The sequence below is a fragment of the Aphis gossypii genome, unplaced genomic scaffold, assembly GCF_020184175.1.
Source record: "Aphis gossypii isolate Hap1 unplaced genomic scaffold, ASM2018417v2 Contig00987, whole genome shotgun sequence".
In the NCBI taxonomy this organism is placed as follows: domain Eukaryota; kingdom Metazoa; phylum Arthropoda; class Insecta; order Hemiptera; family Aphididae; genus Aphis; species Aphis gossypii.
The window spans coordinates 12,243-23,630 of NW_026083398.1; the positions used below are offsets into that span (position 1 = coordinate 12,243).

The window sequence follows — 11,388 nt, forward strand, 5'->3', positions numbered from 1 at the left end:
TTAATTACTATTTGTGTTATTATTTTTTTTTTTTTTATATTATTATTTGTAAACTTTATATATTTATTGATACTATCATGCTTAACTTTATGAGGACAGAAGAGAAAAGGATGGCCGAATGTTAACATTGATAACTGTGTGGTATTGATCGATGAGGAGGGGGACCGGTAATAGTCTTCACCCTTCACTGGTCAGTAGTCATTAGTTAGTATTAGATTAACGACCTAACTGTAAGGTCAGAAATGTGCTTCTTAAATGTGTTTCTTTAATGTGTATTAAATAAGTAAACTCAACATTGTCAAGTGTTGTTAATACTAATAACCATTTATATTTTAAGCTGCGTTTACATATGAGCGCGAGTGCGAATAAGCCCAGGCGAGCGAGAGCAAAACACGAGCACTGTGCGCTATGAGTAAACACTTTACGCGAGCCGCTCTAACTGGCTCAACTTTGTTCACTGAAATTATTATTTAAATTCAGTTGACGGTTGTTACTTGTTCATCGAGGTCTCGTCTAGGTTTTGTATTTATCCTCAGTTTTCTTTAAAATGGAAAATAACCAGTTAGTAAAAAAGCGTACAATAATCGCTAGTGCAACATTCATTATTTTGAATTCAATTATAAAAAAAAAACAAAAAAACAAACAAACAAGACGTTGGTGGATTACTCAGCTGTTTAAAAACAGAAATGAACACGGTGGGGTCAATTTAATTAATGATTTACGGTTTCAAGAGAGTGGACAGTTTGAAAATTTTTTTCGTATGGCAAATTCTGACTTTTTATATTTAGTGTCATTAATTCGTCCACACGTCGAAAAACAAACCACGTATTGGAGAGAACCCATAAGTGTAGAAGAAAGATTAGCCGTCACTTTACGCTTTCTGGCTACTGGAGACTCGTATACTAGTCTACAATACACCTTTAAAATTTCAAAGTCTACAATATCTAGTATAATACCAGAAGTATGCATCGCATTAATCAACGTACTTTCGAGCTTTATCAAGGTAAGAATTAAAAGTAATTAATTAGTCATAATTATAAAACAGAGGATATGAAATTCTAAAAAATAACTACCTATATATGCAATAAAAAATTATTAATAATAATATTTTAAAACTAATTATAATATTCAACAAAAAGCTTAAACAAATAGAAAAAGTTCCCCTTCTTTATTAGTATATCAAATATACACATAAATACTTAAAAATTAGTTTTAACAAATATATTTTGTGTGTGAATAAAAAATAAAAAATAAATTAAAACCTTGAGTTAAAAAAAAAAATAAAAATATTTTCTTACAATTCTTGTAATATTAGTAACTTAAGTACCTAATAATTTAATAAATATTAAAATAATAATAATTGTTCACAAAAGTAGGTATATAAAATCTATTAAATACCTATTTCATTTCAGAAGTGCTTTGAAAGTGCAATTCAGGTATATTTAATTGAGATGTAGGCGTTGATGTAAATCCTGATGTAGATGTTTGTGGAAAAGTGTATAAATTATAATTGTCAGAAAAATGTTGAACTTGAGGATTTGATAACGTTGAAAATGGTAAACATGTAGATTCTGGCAATGAAGAGTGTTGGAAAGTATACTGTGTGCGTAAGTTGCTATCTTTAGAATAACTCTGTATTCCCAGACCAGGTATATTTGATAATGAAGCTGGAGAAGAATTTGAGTCGATGTAGTGTATATTATGTTGATTAGTGTTTGTTTCATATTTTCCAAGATCAGCATCAAGTAATAATTTATTTATATCGTGTTCGAGAAGCATTCTAGTTCTAGGTGTATATTTTTTTAATTTGCTTGAAATGTAATTACAATACAAATCGGTCTCATCTAATGTTTTTATCGGTTCTTCTACTGTTTTTTTTAATAATTGTAAAGCCTCTTCAATCCGTGCATCATCTTTTGATAATTTTTGTTTTTTTGATTTTTTGGGGGGCACATATTCATTTGATACGTCTATAATTTCATCATGGTCTGGTTCAGACATTTCATTAGTAAGATTCATATCATCTGTATCATTATTATGCAAATCAATATTTTCAGTTTCATGTATACTCTATACAGTAAATAAAAAAAAAAAAAAAAACAAAACAGCATTAACTTAAATTTTTATATTATTTATTTTATAAAAATAAAGATATTATAGTACAATAAATAATTGAAGCTTGCCCCCCCTCTGCAAAAAAGTTTAAATCCTATTAATTTGTTTTTAGTTTTAATTTATAGTAATGGTGATAAAAAAAATTACGCTCATTAAAAAATCTTGAAAATGTACTAAAAAATAATAAGTGATTTAATATTTTCGCAATATATGTATTATATTTGACTATAAACATTGATACATTTAAAATATTTTTAGATTAATTTTAAATTACAATTTCTAAACAATAATATAAATTAAAATATTTTATTATAAATAAAAAATCTATACTGACATACGACCCCCTCTCAAGATGGTTATTATTTAGATCCTCTATATATGTATAATAATGTATTGTGTAATTCAAATTTAATACACCCATCACAGTGACCAAGTCATTGAAGAGGTACACTCGACTGCTATTATACAATACAGCTATTTCCTCAATTTTTTAAAAGAATTTTTAAATTTTGTTTTAGATGCCATCTAATAAAGATGAATGGAAAAAAGTTTCTGCAGCCTTTGATGAAAACTGGAATTTTCCCAATTGCTTAGGTTCTATTGATGGAAAACATATTGTCTTACAAGCACCAATTAATAGTGGCAGTGAATTTTATAATTATAAGTCATTTTTTAGTATAGTTTTATTCGCCTTAGTAGACGCAAATTACAATTTTTTATTTGTAGACATTGGGTGTCAACGTCGAATTTCTGACGGTGGATTATTTAAAAATACAGAACTCTGCAGAAGAATGGAAAATAAAACTTTGAATTTACCCGATCAACAACCTTGCCTGGCAGGAATATACATAACCATATGATTCATTGGCGATAAAGCTTTTCCACTAGGTGAAAACCTCATGAACCATACAATATTTGGTATTCACCTAAAGGGTCAATTAAAAGAATCTTTAACTATAGATTAAGTAGGGCAAGAAGGGGTAGTCGAAAATACGTTTGGAATTGTATCTTCAGTTTTCAGATGTTTACGAAAACCATTATTATTACAACCAAAAACGGCAGAAATTATAGTTATGGCTATCGTCCATTTACATAATTTTTTAAGAAAAAGCTCTGCTTCAACAATATTTACTCGCCATCAGGGACTTTGATTTTGAAGAAAATGGAAAAATTATGTCAGGTTAACTGGAGGTTGAACGAAGAAGGAATGACATCAATGTTACCTCTAAGAAATTACCACGTAGAAATACAACTGGGCTGAAGAAATAAGAGATGAGTTCGCCGATTTTTTTATAACTAATGGTAAGTGACATGGCAAGATAATTATGCTTAATCTATATTAAATTTGATTTGATTTGATACCGAAATTTTATATAAAAATAATGTATTTAAACAATACTTATTTGTTTTTTTTTTTATTGTAGTCGTTAAATTTTATACGTGAACATATACTGAGGAAGATTTTTTTGAATTACTGATAGGTTTTATTTTTGTGTACTTACCTTACTATAGATCTAGTTCATAATGTTACATAAATAATACGTAACACAAATTACTATACTCTAATATTTTAAATTTAATTAAATTAAATGTATATTGTAAATGAGGAAATGTCTATACTCTATACCTATATAGCATATATATATACCAATATAATATAGGTACTTAACTAATATTACAGTATTATTATAACTATGAACTTACATTTATTGTTTTCCTTGGTTCGTCTTTGTCGTTTAAAAACTGCATATGCATAAATCCAAACCATTTTGTCTTATAAATATCATCTCGACCTAAGTTAACAATATTGATGTAAATAAAATTTAAGAGCGTCTTACAATAATTCAAGCATTACGTTACATTATTTCTAAATAATTATTTTAATACCTTGTTAAAATATAGAGTACAGAGAAAATTATAAAACATTTATTACCTTTTCCTGTACGTAATGAATTTTTGATTTTTGATTTTTCTCGCCTGAATGACCCCAATAGACTGGTCATTTTTTTTTTAATGACATCTTCATCTTCAGCCATTTCTTTTCCTATGCTTTTCCATGCGTCGTTTTTCAAATTTTTATTATAATGTTGCACATTTTGAGCATCACACCTATGGGATGGCTGTTCATATAGCTGTATTAATTTTATATATTTATCTTGATCCAATAATAGACATTATAATTTATATAAATCTAAACTTCGATTAATGTAACTGTAAAAACTGTATTGTAACACGTGTACTGAACACCTGAAGTATATATAAATGATATAAACTATTTTCACACCGATTTTGTCAATTTATTAAATTATTATAATATATAAAGACAATAATCACAATCACAAATACTCACAAAAAATTAAATTAAAATAGAACGTTTACAAAATATGTTATATATTATAATAGGACTATATTAACTAATGTACTAAAATATTAATCAAAATTTATATTAATAACATTTAAAAACTTATACCAAAATTATACATTAAAATTTATAAATTAAATGTTTATGTAAACAATTATAAAGGTTAATATTTTCAAAATTATATTTGAAGTCCCTGGGTGGCAAATACACTGTCTTACCGGCATGGGAATGCCCATGTTATTCCTACTTTTATTTAATTAAATTAGGTAATAATAATAAAATAAATAAATACAACTGTTAACTAGTAATTATTTCATTATATTTAAATGTAATAAATCTGTTATAGCTATTTTTTATGCTTTATGAAGGCATTTGAATAAAATAAAATAATAATTCAATACAGTAAAACTCTATTTAGCTCTTAAATCCGTTCGAATATGACGAGCGAATTCAGCTCAAATATCAATTAAATCCTTTGATGCAACAACCATGATACCGACAATCTTTGGCTCGCGGTATTATGTGGCTCGCGAGCGAAAAAATTTAAACTGAGCCGCTCAGCTCACCGTTTACAACACGAGCCGCTCAGTGCTCACTCGTGCTCGCGCTCATATGTAAACGCAGCTTTATAATATGATTATTATCGTATGTATGATTTTCGTCAATTATCGAAAATATTACGGAGAGAAATTTGTCTCGTTTGCGTAGGTGCATATTTTAGTTTTTATTTTAATCGCAGCGGGACTAGGTTGCGTTGTAGAGTGGGGAGGACTGCCGCCACCCAAACCAACGTTGGAATTCATAGTACCACTAGGAGCAGCACTAGACGGGAAAATTTCACACGTAAAAACATGACTTACTAGATTGAAAATAATCGATCCAGAATGGTTTTAGGGAAAAAATTCAAATAATCAAAATTAAAGAAAATAATATTTTTAAAGGGCATCTCGGAAGAATTTCTTCATTATTTAAATTATAATGCTCAAACAACAGTTTAAAGTAATACATTATTTCAACAATTTCAATTAACTGTAACTTTTAAAAAAAAAAACTTTTTTGAAAAATTGCTCCGAGCCCTCGGCCTCGGTAATGTTATTTTCTTTAACTTTGTTCCGGGTGTGTTTAGCTGTAAAAAACCATGTAGTAAGTTATTTCTAATCAAAATGGTCATGTTTTTGATACAAAAAAAGGGTGGTATTGCGTCCTCTTAACACGTTCGCTGCGTAAAACGCCAATTGGCGTCAATAGCGTCACTGTCTATGTGCGATCGACGCCAATTGGCGTCATCTGATATACCGATTTTGATATGCTTATATTTCAGTCAGCGTTAGAACCTGTGCTATAATTTTATGTCAGCGTTGTCTACAAACATTGTTAAATATAATTTTCAAAACAGTTTCTAAATATAGCTATTTGTTTTATTTACCGTACAATATAGTAAAATTTCCATTTTCATTTATGTTAATGCTTTTATTGAATATTCGTGAGTCTATATTTATATTTAGTTTATTATTCTTTTGTCATTCAACCAGTACGGACGTATATCAAGTGAGTGGTTTTTCTATATAATTATACGGTGCGTAATTACGTAAAACACATTTGACGTATATAATTCTATTTTTCATTGTTTTTTGTCAACTATTTATTTTATTAAAATTTGAATATGAATCACTATCAATATAGTTCTGATAATGCTAGTTCATCTCGACCCAAGAGAGCTTGTAAAAACATTGAACATCGTGCTACTGAAAAAGAAATTGAAAAACTTCTTTTTGAGTCTGATGACAATAATGTTGATTATTCTGATTCTGGCAGTGAATATTTTGGCGAAAGTGATTCCGATTCTTCGCTGACCTCGGATAATGAAAATGAAATATCTAATGAACTAAATAACGAATATCCCGAAACTATTACAACTAATAACACTTGGACAACAAACGAAATTGATTTTTTATTTTACGTTTGATAAACAACCAGGATTACTTGTTCCAATACCCAGAAACGGAAAACCTATAGATTTTTTTTTTATGCTTTTTGATGAGAATTAATCGAAATTTTAGTTGAAGAAATAAATAGCTATGGAATCTGAATTTTTACGCGTTGGTGCTGCTGAGCGTTCTCGTATATCTCAATGGAAACCTACGGACCGCGATGATGAAATTATAACTTTATTTGTTTAATCATACACACTGGGACAATCAGGACTAAATCGATTAAACGATTACTGGAAAAAACATCATTTATTAATTTGACATGTTTTTCAAATTATATGAGTCGCGATCGCTTTTTTATTACTTCGACTAGATGTTTTCATTTTGCCCAAAATCCTACCAACTACTCTGAAGATATTCCTATTGATAGACTTTTCAAAATTCGTCCTCTATAAATATATTTCAATACCAAAATGAATAATATTTATTACCCAAATAAAGAAACTTTCACTCAATGAGTCAATGATATTGTGGGAGAGGTCGACTGATTTTTCGACAGTATACACAAAATAAACGCCATAAATATGGTGTTAAATTGTATATGCTTACGGAACCAAATGGGACTTATTATAAAATTTGCTGGTGTATACGGGGTTTTAGACGATCTAGGAGGTAAAGGTCATGCTGCAAACGTAGTACTACATCTTATGTCTGAAAAATTGAATAATGGTCATTCAGTCTATATGGACAATTTTTACAATAGCATTGATTTAGCTGAACAATTATTACAAAAAAAAATTACTGTACGGGCACATAAGATCTAACCGAAAACATATTCCTGAGGCCGTAGTAAAATCGAAATTAAAATCGGGGGACACAAAGCAATGTATTCTAATGCGTAATGGTTGGTAAATGGAAGGACAACGGGATGTTATGTATATTTCTACTGAATTCAAAAATAATTGATACTTTCAAAAAATAAAAAGGGTAAGGAAAAACTAAAACCAGAACCGATTGCAAATTATAATAAATTTATGAGTGGAATTGATCGGCAGGACCAGATGGACAGTTACTATCCGTTTTCGAGAAAAACCATTCGTTGGTACAAGAAGATAGGAATACATGTGATCCAAATGTTGTTATTAAATTCTTATAATCTGTACAATCAATCACAAGTCGGATCTAAGATGACACTCTATGATTTTCGTTTGTCTATTCCACTGAACTGTATACTATGGAACGAGCATTGAGAGAAAAAAACCGTATCACCATAGTGGGCCGCCATATGCAGTCCTCTCATGGAATAAACAATTTATCTTATCAATTATCAGCGCAAAATTTTGAAATAATGTTACCGCCTACTTTCAAAATTACCCATAAGAGGAAATTTGTAGAAATGATTTATTCTTCTCCGAAAATGCAATTCCTGAAAGTTAAACTCTTTTGTTGGAATTAGCATAATTGTCCAATCTCCATTATTCTTTGTCATATTTTAATAAAATATAGTACTTAATACTTTGTAGTATTGAATTGTATATTTTATTGCACTTGTAATTGTTATGGTTATAGTACAGTGAAATAAAGTACATGTATGTATTAAATTATTTAAAATTACATTTACCACATAAATTATATTATTTACATTACATTTGTTGCAAAAATTAATATATTGCCAAAAATGCCAAATATGGTTCGAAAGTGGTGTACCTGGTTGCAACCAAAAATATTAAAGGCTGGGTGTTGTTCAAGTAAGTACTTCAATTAAATATTTTTTTTATTTTTATTTATTAAGAGATTTTAACTTAAAATTATTATATCTCGACAATTATGTACACGAGACTAAAATAAATATAATTTGGTAAAGCTCACACTTTTAAATGGTATTATGTACTTATATAAAATTATATAGAGTTCCATTTCATGATGTTATACGGTCAGAACAATGGTTGAATGTAATTGGCATCAACGAACATAGTAATAAAAATTATTTGTTTGCGAAAAAATTTTTAAAAGTTGTGATTTTGATCACAACCGAATTAATGTAATGATAGGAAATTGAAGCTTGTTGCTGGCCCAGTTGTTTTTGCCCCGGTACTAAACAATTTATTTAAAAATGTATAACAACAATTGTTATTTAATAATATTACCTACATATACGATAGGTAATGATGAAGTAGTAAATGAAGAACAGGCAGTAATAATTATGGAATTAACATTTGATGTTGAGGTAAAAATATATCCATCAGATATTTTGAATCTTGTGAATCTTTACTTAAGTTTAAAATAATTTGTTTAGGAAATCAAATTGAATAATTATGGTATCAGTAATGAAAGTTTGGCATGGATAGAAATGAAATAAATAACGAGATTGGTAATGAAAATTTACCAATAACTCCAAAAAATTTTATTTCCTCAAGTAATAAACCACATAAGACATAACATTAAATAGCATTAAGTTAAAAGTATACATAATAAATTATATTTAGTAGTGCAGCTTTAGTACAAATACCCCAGAATATTTTTTTTTAAAAAATAAGGGAAATATGTCTATTTAATAAAAAAAAAATATAAATACACATACTACTTATAATGTATTATATATTAGGTGGTGTGGTAAACTTGTTTTACATATATCGTATAAATTATAAATAATTATTTTATACGATAATTAAGAAATAAAAATGTAGTAATATAATACAATTTAAATAAATAATTATTATTTATTATGTTTAACAGCCTTTGGTTAGAAATCCAGAAACCTCTTGTGTTTATTGTAGTAAAAGACATGATATTTGAGAGCCAAAGAATATTATACTAAAAAACTAGCTGAAATAAAAAGAAGAAGAAAGTAAGCTACCTTTGTATTGTCCTTGTGAAAATAATAAAAACCTCAACTCAAATAAACAATTGATGAGTATGTTTCAAATTAAAAAATAGTTATAGCCTTATGGGTTTAATTATATTTTTAATTAATTTATAGCACTGTCGGATACATGTAATGAAAATTTTTCTACATTAACTCCAAAGTCACTAGCAAGACGTGCTTTTATTCTTGACCATTCATAATATCATCTCCTTCAAAGTTGATTAAACACAAAATTAAAACCTCCAAAAATATAAAAATAGTCAACTAAGTCAAGGAGAATGGTAAAAAGTGTAGACGTCAAATAAAAATGATTAAAAAATTAAATTGTTATTAAGTAATCTAAAAAGGAAATGTGGTGTTCAACAAAAATAACATCCTATCTTGAAAATACATTCCCAACAGCCATGTCAGAGATATTAACAGATATAAAAAGGGGGGGGGGAGAAAAGTTATTCGCCATCATTAAGAGCTTTTGCTCTAACTTTAAATTTTTACTCACCCAAACCGTATAATTTTGTCAGAGAACAATTTGGTTTAAGCATTCCTCAGCAGCAACTCTAAGATCATGGTACCACGAAATAAAGTAGAAGAAGGATTCACAGAACAATCATTTACTGCTCTCAATATAAATCCCTAGAGTATAGACAGAATGGTAAAAATTTATACTGCTCAATGATATTGACGAAATGCATGTTAAAACGACAAATTGAGTGGGATGGAAAAAAATTACACGGTTTTAGTAGTATCGGTAATTGAGTACATCAAGTGATCCTTACTTAGAGCAGCTACACAAGTCTTGGTTATTTTAATAGTTGCCCTTGATTCTTCATGGAAAGTTCCAATAGCTATTTTTCATATAAAGGTCTAAATGGAAAAGACAAAGGAAAATTAATATTAGAAGCTTTAAAAAACTTTATGAAATTGGTAAGTTTTTTTATAAATTTATAAATAAATAAAAAAAAGCTCCAATTTTAATATTTTACTTTCAGATATTCAAGTTCCGTCTTAACTTTGATGGTCCTGCATCTCATTTTTCTATGGCCCCACACATTAGGAGCTAATTTATCAACCACAAACATGATAACATTTTTTCCACATCCAAATGACCCAAAAAAATTAGTTCACTGCATAATAGACCCTTGCCATGCTTTGAAGTTAGTAAGAAATGCTTGGTCTTCAATGCGTGTGATTTATGATGGGATAATAACAAAATTGACTGGGATACATTGAAAAATTTGTTACTCTTACAAGAAAATGAAGGACTTATTGCTGGTAATAAGGTGAGGAGGAGGAGACATTGGAATGGAAACAATCACCAATGAAGTGAATATAGCAGACCCAAACTTTAAGCTCGAGTGTTGCAGATGCTTTCGACTTTGTGAAGAAGCCTTAATATGAAAGGATTTGAAGACAGCGAGGCAACTACTCAGTTCATACGAACAATTGACAGATGGTTTGATATTCTCAATTCCAGAAATCCGCATGGTGTTGGTTATAAAAGTTCATTAAGATCTACAAACATTAACCAGAGAATAAAAGATTTAATGAAATAAAAAATTATATATAAAAATAACATGGGGACATGCAAAGGATTAATGGTTGAACATCCAAAAAAGACTGGGTTTTTAGGTAAATTTAAAAATATATTTTACCTATATAATTAATAACTATGTTATTTATTAAAAAAAAAATATTTACAGAAATCACTAATTAGAATTTATTTGACTGAAAAATGATTTAAATAGAAATTGTTTTAGAAAATATTATAAATGTACCTAATCTAGCTATACTTTTTTTTTATTTACAGGAATAGTAATTCATCAATAAGTGTTGTATATATATAGAAAAGTAATCGAGCAAAATCCTGATCAATTTAAGTATCTACTTACCTATAAAATGTCTCAGGATCTATAGAGCTATTTTTTAATGCCATAAGAGCACGAGGTGGATGGTGTGTAAATCCAACACCCAGACATTTCAGTGCTGCATACAAAAAATTATTAAGAATCATTGTGTCAAATCATCGGTGGAAATGTTGAATCTTTGGACCAAACAGAATTCTTTTTACAACCGTGTGCCAGTAGCTAGATTTGAAGATACACTGCCAAATATGA

General features: G+C 28.6%; 1 pseudogene; it reads left to right on the top strand.

Annotated features, from left to right (window-relative positions):
- Window positions 1-7,025: 7,025 nt before the first annotated feature.
- LOC126555667 (uncharacterized) lies at window positions 7,026-9,474 on the top strand (annotated as a pseudogene).
- Window positions 9,475-11,388: the final 1,914 nt, after the last annotated feature.